The 11,282-nt window shown below is 36.2% G+C and overlaps 1 long non-coding RNA gene across 1 annotated transcript; it reads left to right on the forward strand.

Moving 5' to 3' along the window:
- Positions 1–3,582: 3,582 nt before the first annotated feature.
- Positions 3,583–10,284, forward strand: LOC134527183 (uncharacterized). Its single transcript, XR_010074122.1, has 2 exons — positions 3,583–8,571; positions 9,986–10,284. It is a non-coding gene; the product is annotated as an uncharacterized LOC134527183 (long non-coding RNA).
- Positions 10,285–11,282: the final 998 nt, after the last annotated feature.

The following is an 11,282-nucleotide window of genomic DNA, read 5'->3' on the forward strand; positions in this document are numbered from 1 at the left end:
GAAAGATGTTGTATCAGTGAGTCTATGGCGAGTGTGTAAGAGAGGAGGTTGTCTTGTACTGAATGTAAACAAGTTGAAATACAAGATTATACAGAAGAATGTACGGCTGTATTAAATAGCAATTAGTTTAGACGAACCCACACAACAGTATGTACAAGAAAGAAAATGCAAGAATTTATGCCTTTAAAATATTAGTGTTTAAATATTCAATGTGTCTTCGTTTTTTTCATTCCACAGCACATAAATGAATTTTTTTTTTTATGAAGTGAACATATAAATTTAAATGTAACATGTAACCTTTTATGTGGTATCGCTTTCAAGATACATTCACCCACTGTGTTGGTACATATCAAGTAAACCAACGAACAATTAGGAAAGCTACAATGATTGGGTTTTTTATACAGGAATGTTACGGATAAAATAATACAATGGAAAGAGATTAATGTGGACACAAAAAATTTTTTAATATTTGTTGTTTTTTTTTTTTTTTTTTTCATAAAAAAAATATTCTTTAGTGACAATCTAGGCTGCAAATGTCTCATACATTACTGAATTTCTATACTGAGCATTACCAACACAGAGCTTACACAGTAATATTTCCTCTTTACATTATACCATCAGGTGACACTACAAAGTCTCATAACATGCTATTGTTTTAAACAACCTCAGTATGTACCTTTATGGACAATTACTTTTATGGTGAGAAACATAATGTAGTAATTTGTGCATAAAATAATTGTTTATATAATTTACTTAATAGTCATGCAGTATAGCTGCACAGTATGAACCTCACAAATATAATGAAACCAGTTTTTAGTGAATGACCACAATATTAACTCAGCATTTTCACACACATGTCTTGAAATATTGTGGTAAATGTTTTATAGACTTTCTCACCTCTAAATCTTTTTTCTCTCGTTACCCACACATCCCTGGGTCATCTTTGCGGAGCCGGGCTTATCCCAACCGCCTTAGATTTAACCCTGCCACGTGACCACGCCGCAGGGTCGACAATTATGGAACTCGCTGACTCCAGAGGTAAGCGTTTTAATTTAATGTAGCCGTGCATATGTCTGCTGGCCCAAACAAAGACATTAAAGCACTTGTAGATTCACGGCTCATAGAGCCTGTTCGAGTCGTAATTCAAAAACTTACGGGTATGGCCGACTCCATGCAAATCCCCAATAAGACTGTTGTTAGATGTAACGTAAGCACATAACGAAGCAATCAGAAACTTTTGTCAGGGTAAAGTATAAGTTATAACGCATAGTGTAACACCGCAATGCATAGCATGCCAATAAATGCGAGAACAAATTGACAGTGATTTCCAGTGCCCCCTTACCTAAGTTAGGCATCAGCCAACCATGCTGCCTGAGGAGTGTGATACTACTTCTCTAGTTAGTAATTCAACCACTGCCACGATCCTAATGAACAAAGCTGGGGCCGACGACCCACCAAACAGCTGCATAAGTTAGCCTGGCACCCTCCCGGAAAGAAAATAAAATTTTTAAGCTGTAAATATATAAAGATGATTTTGAATTTTCCATGAAAAACAATTGAAGCATGCTATAGATACAACACTAAATATAATTATCCTGAAACATGTTGAATTCAGTTAAGTTCTGTTACATAGTTGAACAGTGACGAGATTCTGCAAGATAGGAATAGCCTCTGTCCTTAAGTATGGGCGGTGGGCCTTCACTAATCAAAATTCCCGCGCGTCTTGTTAAAAGAAAAACAAAGTCCCGAAGTTGGCCGAAGGTTAAGTCTTCGGGCACTTTCGGGTTGGTCCTCAACCCTTTGTGAAATGTAGGCTTCCCCACCCTATCGGTGGATACGTGAAGCATGAGCCACGCCACCGGCTCAGTATATGTGCTTAATGAAGCACCCCCTCAGCAGACTCTCGTCTGACTGATAAAGGGATAACATCATCGCCGATGAGGGCCGCGGGGCCCGAATGCCGCATCTTGGCATCGAACTCCGCGACCCTTTAGGAGTACCAGGTGGCTTACTGCCGACCCATAACCTCCTGTTTTGCCTAATGTGTTTTCGGTTTTGACTTTTTGTGTGAATGACTTTTAAATAAGCTGCGAAGCTGTGTTTTGTTGCAAGTGACCTGGTATAATCTACTTTAATTTCGTGTGGTGACTCTACTTTAAACTCGTGTGTTGTCCAGCCCTCCCTTTAAGTTTAAAATTTAAATTCAAAGGGGGGGGAAGGGGGTGAATATTAATTTAAGCTGAGCAGTTGGCCTTAGCTGCTCAGTTTGTTTTGATTTTTATTTACTTGCTTGAAGAGCGTGTTGATTTATTTATTTGCGTGTGGGCAAAGGCTGGACTGATTTACTGTGTTAGCTAGTGTGTTGTGTGTGTGGCGAGGTTCCTAGACCGTGGGCTGCTGACCCCCTCCCTTTAACGGGAAGAGGGGCTAGGCCGGCGGAGGGGACAAGTCCCCTCTGCCCACGGCTGGCTCGGTGTGTACCTAGCGCGGCTCAGCACCGCAGTTAACATTTCTGCCAACTGCAGCACTGCGCCGCGCGGAGCAGACTGCAGCTCGGTGGGGCCCCAGGCCCTGGGGAGCTGCTGTCTGGTGTGGGCTGGTTCAGCTGCGCAGTGGGCGCCTCTGATGGTGAGGCCGGCCTCTAGCAGGCGAGTGGCCTCTTGAACTGTGGCGAAGGCCACTCTGTAGAGGCCAGTGAGGCGCCCTGTTGCCCTGCTGCAGACGCGCCAGCACCTGTTCGGCTTGTGGCCGGCCGAGCGCAAGGCTGCGTCGATTTCTTCTGCAGGAGCCCCGGCCCCCCTGCCGCCCCTGAGGACGACAAAGTGCCAGGGCGCGCGGCGATCTGGTGTGCGCTGACTGGGCTGCTCCTGTGCTGGCTGCCGCGCCGATTTCCCCGCAGCCGAGGCCGCCTTGGGGGCGGTCTGTGTGGCTGTAGAGGCTACCGGCGGTGGCAGCAGTGGAGAGAATCCTTGTGCCACATGAAGAGCTGCGGTGGTGCTCTTCTGAGCTGTGACAACAGCTGCTTGGGTGCCAGATTCCCGGCACTTGGCTGGGGCGGGCGTCTGGCTCCACTGGTGCCGACTCCGCATAGCTGGGACAGTCTGGCAGCTGCTGTGGCGCAGCTCTGGGGCAGGCTGCGGGGGCGCAGACTGCGTCCAGACATCCCGTGTCTCTGGTGGTGCTGGTGCTGCTGGGGCGGGAGCCACGCCACCAATGATAACTAAAACATTTACATTGTCGCTTATTTGAGTAGTAAATAAATATTGAGAATGCTTATCTGTTATTGTTATTAAAATACATAAAACAGTCAAGTTATGTGGTTTGATTAAATTTTCCATTTGTAATGTTAAAATATAATTTCATTATATTTAAAACCTATTTACATCATTGCTAAGGTTTGGGACGAATCTCACCCGGGAAATGACTGTACACTTTAAAAAATATTCGTGATTCAGTTAAAATATATTTCAACTATTTGTCCAGGTTTCATTAGGATGAATCTTTAAATTATCAATGGATACAATAAATTCGGAGCGATAACTGGACAAGCATCAGCTAGTAGAATGTGTTGTGTTCATTGCTAACATGGAGGTAAGAAGTTAGGGAGTGGTTGTTTGGCGTGGATGCTGAAGTCATTTTGCTTTTTGGGACACGCCCACTAATGCGACAAAAACAAACGGCGAATACAAGTTTGAAATGGTGTTTTTAATGAAATAAATAATGTCGTGTTGTGCTTATGGTTGTACGAATAGGCTAGCGAAAAAGCAGACGGGAATTACATTTCACAAGTAAGTTTATATCAAACCAGGAGCTTCTATTATTGAAGTGGTGAGATGAATAAGAGAAGACAAGACATGTCTCAAGAAAGATGAAATAGTTATAGTAGCAGGTGGAAATTACGTGTTCAAGAAAGAATAAAAAAATTCGTGTTGTGCTTATGGTTGTACAAATAGGCTAGCGAAAAAGCAGACAGGAATTACATTTCACAAGTAAGTTTATATATCAAACCAGGAGCTTCTATAATTGAAATGGTGAGAGGAATAAGAGAAGACAAGACATGTCTCAAGAAAGAAGATGAGATAGTTATAGTAGCAGGTGGAAATTACGTGTTAAAGAAACAATCAAAAACTGTGTATCTCAGTTTGAAATATGTATTACCTTCATTATGTAACACAAAAGTGGCGGTATGTACAATCCCACACAGATTTGACTTGATGGATAACTCATGTGTAAATATAGGGATAAGGAAAACTAATGAAAAAATTCTGACTCTGTAGTAAGTACAATTTTGTACGAGTACGTATATTTTGCTGATGACACAAATCTTCTTATAACTCCAGAAAAATATTGGAATTAAAAAATAAAACTGAATTTGAAATAATTAACTTGAATAAGTGGTTTGATGCAAATAATTTAAAACTTGAAATAATTAACTTGAATAAGTGGTTTGATGCAAATAATTTAAAACTTAATATAAATAAAACAAAATTTATTAAATTTGGTAATAAAAGACTGCTCGATCAAGTATTATCTGAATTTCAGAATCAAGCGATAAGTCAAACTGAATCAACTAAATTCTTGGGCTTACATATTGATGATAAACTAAAATGGAATGTACATATCAATCAAACTATTCATAAATTAAGTAAAGCTTGCTACGCCCTCAGAATTCTTAGCCAAATTATAGACAGAAATTCTCTACGAACTGCATACATTGCACTTTTTCACACACACATGGTAGGCCTATATGTAATTGAAATATGGGGTAAGTGTAGTAATAGTATTAAAATTTTTAGATTGCAAAAAAAAAACCATATGTATTATATGTTTAGCTGATACAAGAGCCTCATGTAAACCTTTATTTACTGAGTGGAATATATTCCCTTTTTTTTCGTAATATATTTATAGGTTGCTCTTATTTGTAAAATTGTAAATAATTTTGTAGAATCTGAACATACTGGACCATATATCACAAGATATAACTATAAACTGAAACCAAAATTCCACACTTAAGATGTATAACACTATTTAATAAACTACCTAAAGAAATTATATTACTACAAAATTTTAATGAATTCAAAAAAGTTGTTAGAGAATACATCAAAGGATAAAAATATTTATTTAGCTGGTGAAATAACACCTTGTAATGACAATATAAATAATATGTAATTTGCTGTATAATTAATAGGACACCCTACAAATGATTCAGAGTATATTAAATGAAAAATATGTACTGTTTGTTGTGTTGTGTAAATTGTGAAAATTATAAAATTTGTTATTATTTGTTGAAAGTGTAGATTAGCAAAATTCATTATAATTGTAAACTTGATTATTTTATTGCAATTTTAACTATGTTTAATTTTTGTTTATAATGTGACAAGGTCAATATCCCTTGAGCTGTTGGCTCATGTAGGGATCTGCAGGTGGATTGAAAAAAATTAAAAAAATGAAATAAAATAGATTGTGTTATCTGCATGAAACCATAATTTAGTGAGGAAATGGATGAGGAGAAGTGATTTAATCTGTAAAACATTTCACTTTTAGTTTTATGCAGTGTGGTTTAGTATCATTTTGTTCTAAAATTCCCTCGGCGTAACTTTTCTGTAATTAAAGTAATAAAAATCAATTTCGAAAATATTTCTTTCGAAGTAGTCAAATGTGGATAGTGTTTGATTAGGCTAGGTTAGTAACAACACTAGATTGTAGGTTAGGTTAGTATAGCTACATTAAAAATGCTGTAAAATATTTTTAGTGTTTTTCAGGAATTACCAATTTAAGATGTACCAGTTGCCAGAGGGAAATGCTGAAAATTCATTAATTGCACAGAAAGATAGAGGTGGAATAACATACCCGTCTAAGGACGTGCAAAGTATTTGTAAGATGAAAAAACATTTTTTTCCTCTTTGAATCAGCATATGCATGACATGTCCCCATTGAATAATCATATTGTTTATTTGACAAAAGCAGTTTCTGATAAGTATGTTTGTATAAGGTTCAATTATTTTGCTAAGAATATAATTTAAACTAGTGATTCTGTTCAAAAGATGTTTACAAAGACAATTTTGTTTAAGGGTCAATGAGAATTTTTGCAGTCAAACTTTTAGTAGCTATGTATGCATTCTTCCTTTTGAGCTTCAAGTGATCTTGTTATTCCATTCAAGAATAACTGTTTTACCTATTACAAATCAGAAACATAAGTATTTTTTGTATTTATATGCAGTCTTAGTAAGTATTGATTGGTTATTGCTACATAGTATTTATGTGTGTCATCAAGTAAGGGAAACCAAGAAAAAATCTTGACAAAAATAATTAGGTTTCCTAGAAAAAATTTCTATGAACTAATTTTTGCAAATCTATAGTTGAATGGATATGAATATTAGGGAAATTGTGGGTAAATATTGCCCCCTATGAGAACAAAAAATACAAAAATATAATTTTCGATTTAAATATATCTTCACTAGCAATTTATAATCCTCACTGATCTCAAAGAAGCTTAAGGCACACATTCAAGGCTAAAATTGTGGGATGAAAAATAATTAAAACGTAGACAGTATAAATATATAACACTTGGAATCGCTATAGTAAAAAAAAAAGTTGCGAATGTAATCACTGCAACATTGCTGCAGGTAGGCATGTGTGCCCTCTGTTATTACTGTTACTTTACAGTACTGGCTCCTAAAGTGAAATATTCGTGCAAAGGACTAATTTAGCTCTGAAGAAACTACTGGTATGTTTACTATTGCGTGGCCACTGCAATAAATAAATAAATATATAAATAAAATGCAAAAGTTGTAGCATGTACAAGTTAATATAGGCGAGTGGGCTCGTGACAGCTAATCCATCCATACACATAGGCCTAATAATTATGACGAGAATTTAAATATCAGTTAATTTGTTCATTTCGTTTACAGTAACATGTAGGTAATAAGCTAATATCTTTAACATTGTAATAGTCCAATAAATGAAATGACGAAAAAAAACCTTCTTTTAAGCACAAATAATGTAAACAAGGGTACTATAATGTTATTGACACAACATACTGCCTAAATAACATCAATGCACCCTACCTGAATGCTGTTAAGTAAGCAATAAATTAATTTTATAACCCATTTCGTCATTACATATATCGGGATTTATTGCCTTATTTCTACTAAAAAATCACACGTTACAGTCTTGCAACACAACATTATATTTCATTTCATAATCTTAACAAGATAAACTTGGACATATACGCCGTTGGTAGCTAATATCGGATTAACAAAATACAGTATTCTGCATTTAAATGCATTGCAACCAGTGATGTTTTGCTCTCACAAGGGGGCGTGGTCGCTTTTTGTTTTGACTTCAACTGTTAACACAGCAGAGATTACACACACCTACTCCCTAACTTCTTAAGGCGATTGGTGCATGGAAAATATTACGACAAAACATATTGAACAGTACATATTTACTTTTTAATCTTCTTTTTAAGTTAAAATGAAAATTACCTATTTTTTTAATAATTTTTTTTACTAAGTTATGTTCTTGTAAACGTATTTTTTTTCTTGCCGAACCACCAAAAAAAAAAGAAAACTTAAAGAATGATTATCTTAAGTATAGTTCAAGTAATGATTGTACAAATAATTTGTCGGACCAAGAAATACTGAATATTCTTTTTTTAATTGTTAAATTTGCATTTGAGTTTTGAAAATTTCCATGGCTCTTTGCCGGTCTATTTTAAAATATATTTTACGAAAGAATTGCAATGAAGTTTAAAAGATACTATCTGACACACCATTGAGTCACGCATGTATTCTCGTATCCTTTTGGTTTTGAGATGACCTGACTCAAAACACATACGCTGGAGTGATATTCCTAGCACTGCGCGTGAAAACTTCATTTGCCGGGAAGAATGTCCCTGCGGCGTGGCGCAAACTGGTGGCGCTCCTTGGAACCACGTAGGCGGAGATCCGGCCGGCAGCCGCTGTAATGAGGGAGGGGGAAGGGAGAAGAATGGAGTGTAAAAGGGACAGAATAACGGGGGTAGAGGGAGGCAGGCTGAGGCGGGCGATGACACCGCGTCTCACTGTCAGACAAGGCTACGCTCTGTAGTGGATGGAGGCTATCGTCGCTCAAGCAAGGAATAGGTTTTCGTGGAGAAAAATTCGTGTAGCGAAATTATTTTTAATTGTTACATTTTTGATAGAAGTTAAATACCAACACGATGCCGAAAAAGACACCATTCAGCAAGATCCGTAAAAGAACTAAACGGTCGAAGTGCATAAGAAGACTGAAGGAAAAATACAAAGAATTTGTTAATGCTGGTTTCAACTCTGTGGAAAGGTAAGATTGCAAACTTTTGAGTGTGTTCATCTTCACTAAAATTCTGCCAGCACAACATGTATGTATTATAAAATCACATTTTTAGCTGTGCAAAAGTGCTAATATTATTAATTAATTCCACAGGACATCTTCCAGTTTAACAGATTATGCTCCTGCTGCTGCTACACAGATGGAAACGTCTGCCTACGTACCACCTGTATGCCAGGGCGATCACGACACCACCAGCGGTAACGTCCAAAATATAACCGAGTAAGTAATTTAATTACATAATTTCGTATAGTGCTTGTTACCTAAGCATGATGCGAGGATCGTGCTGTTAGTGTTATGTAAGGCACAGATGATGGGTTCGAGTACCACTCTGACTGAGGATTTTGAGGCTCCCTCAGATAAAGTCAGTGTGTAGTGTGTAAGTCATCTTACAATTAGTTTATCAGCATTATAAATTAGAAGTTAACAAGCAAAAAAAATATTTGAAGCGGATGCAAAAAAAATGCTGCAGGTTGTGTAATTTTACTCAAAAATTCCTTGTGTATCAAGAAAATCTAAATGTCTTTCGTTCAAACTTGTTCAGGCGTAGACTTATTTATAAAGAAAAAAGTGTTTTGTTGTACATGTTTTAATTCCCTATTTTGCAATTCAATTTATATGTAAATAGATTGGTCGATTTGTCAGAATGCTTCTTAGGTAACTTATTGAGTGGTTGTGGGTTCCAAACCTCCTATCGCATTATATAACTATGAAATAATCCGGTGACAAAATGTTAGAGAACCTCATAATCATGGTTGACTGTCATACATTGACAGTGATTTATTCTCGGTTTAAAAAAATAGCATACACTGTCTGTATAAATGCACTTCATGTAAGTTAACTACTAGCCGAAAATGAAATTCACCCCTGCATTAAATATGTATCAACATATACTCGTTAATATAAAAATAGTCTGGTAAAATTACCCATTCATAGAAATTTAACACTTTTGATGGAACTTTTACTTCTGCATAGAGTGAAAGAATTCACGAACTTTGTAGGTGCAAAAGGACACTAACATCGGTGGAATCTCTGCTGCCGCAGACTATTGTGTAAATTTACACAACTTTTTCACAGTTTATCGTGTTCCTAGTGATCACATACAGTAGCATTATAAAATTCATTATCAGTATTCTAAAGCACCAACTCTCTAAATCACCTGGTATTCCACTACACTTAAAATATTCAAAGTAACCATCTGAAATCATGCAAAGCTTTGGTGGGAAGCTGGGTAAGAATGTAATAACAGCCGTTCACTCATTGATGACACCAAGCTAGCACAGTCGTCCGCCACCCTCGCCAACACAATAAAACCAATTTTTAGACAGCAATGAATTGCGAGTCGGTTACGCATAAGAAGAGTTGTTTTTTGGTTATCAGCATTTTTTTTCAACGAATAAATAAGTAATTAAGCTGCAGCAAAAAAGTTCACTGTACTTAGAGAAGCAGGCACATGGAAATCGGATGTTGTGACAACTGTATCTCGCAAGGCGTATTAAAATAAACATAGTGTTAAAACGTGGAGTGACACAGACTAAGTAAAATTCGTTTTAAATTGTATGTTGTCATAACAGTTCACTGTGATAAATAAAAGTTTCAAATGACAGACGTGTGATTAAACTGATTTTTTTTTCAGCGAGGATATTTCTGGATTGGATTGCTCATTCTTGCCAAGTGAAGAAGTATCGAATGTTGAAATTCTTCCAAATGAAACTGCTGAAACTGTGACAATGAAAGAAAAAATCGTTCAAGGACGTCGTTTTGTAAATATGAGTCACATGTTAAACCAACTCACTCACATCTTTAGCTACTCATGTGCTACAGTGCACAACAGGTCGCTTTGAACTTCAGTCCGAAAAAAGAATTGGCATTGTCAGCTACTTCACTTATAAATGCATGATGTGTGAAAAAACAAGGATAATTTCAACGGAAAAAGAAGAAGAGGAATTAAATGATTTATTTGTGTGGGGATCATTATCAGTTGGGATTGGACACCAACAAGTAGAAGAAATGATGGCAGTAATGGAAGTCCCTGTAATGGGTAAACGGAAATGGACGAGACATGAACAGCGATTTGAAAAGGTAGGAAAAAGCACTATGGTTTGTTTTTTATTTTGCATAATATAAATATTGGTACCTGGGCGACCGAGCATCGTTCGCGTCTTATATTTTTTGCTTTAAAATCGCTTTTATTCAGGGAAGATACCTAAGTGAATAGAAAAATAGTGAGAAAGAAAAAACATCCTTTATTTTCGATATTTAGTCTTCAAGTGTTATATATTATATAAATATAAAGTCTTTAAAGAGGAATTGGTAACAATATTTGAGCTCATTTACGATATCGAATTTCTTAGCTCTCACCCATATTTCTTGAATTCGATACTAATAGCTTTATAACAATAGTTGCATACAGTTTTTATATTTCTAAATTAATTTAATTTAATTGTAGACTTTTGCAATTGGTGTCAAATATTGTAAACTGGCTATTATTATGAAAAAAATTGGTCTGAAACAATTATTAAACGAACAACAATAACAGCGGGAAGACAAAAAAATATGGACGAAAGGAAAACGATAAAAAATATTATTACCGTAGTAGCCACAGTAACAGTTGCTTTGAAAATTCATGCAGACCTTTTAAATATTATCCACATATGTCTTCCAAAAAATGTTTGTGTACGACTAACTATTACTGTACGGATAGAAAACAGAGAGGGTGGAGGAAAAAACGTAACTCCACTATTAGACACAGTATCAAATCAATTAAAATTTTTAATCATTTAAAATATAAAAACCAAAAATTTTCTAAACCAATTTTCGATACGCGCATTTTAGCTGTACATAATGAAAAAATAAGTTTTGAGGGATTGATAAATTCTAACCCTCTTAGCAGGTATAGTTCAGCAAATCCATCCAAAGTTTTTAAACGTTCT

This window comes from Bacillus rossius, chromosome 1 (assembly GCF_032445375.1).
Source record: "Bacillus rossius redtenbacheri isolate Brsri chromosome 1, Brsri_v3, whole genome shotgun sequence".
NCBI classification, from domain to species: Eukaryota; Metazoa; Arthropoda; class Insecta; order Phasmatodea; family Bacillidae; genus Bacillus; species Bacillus rossius.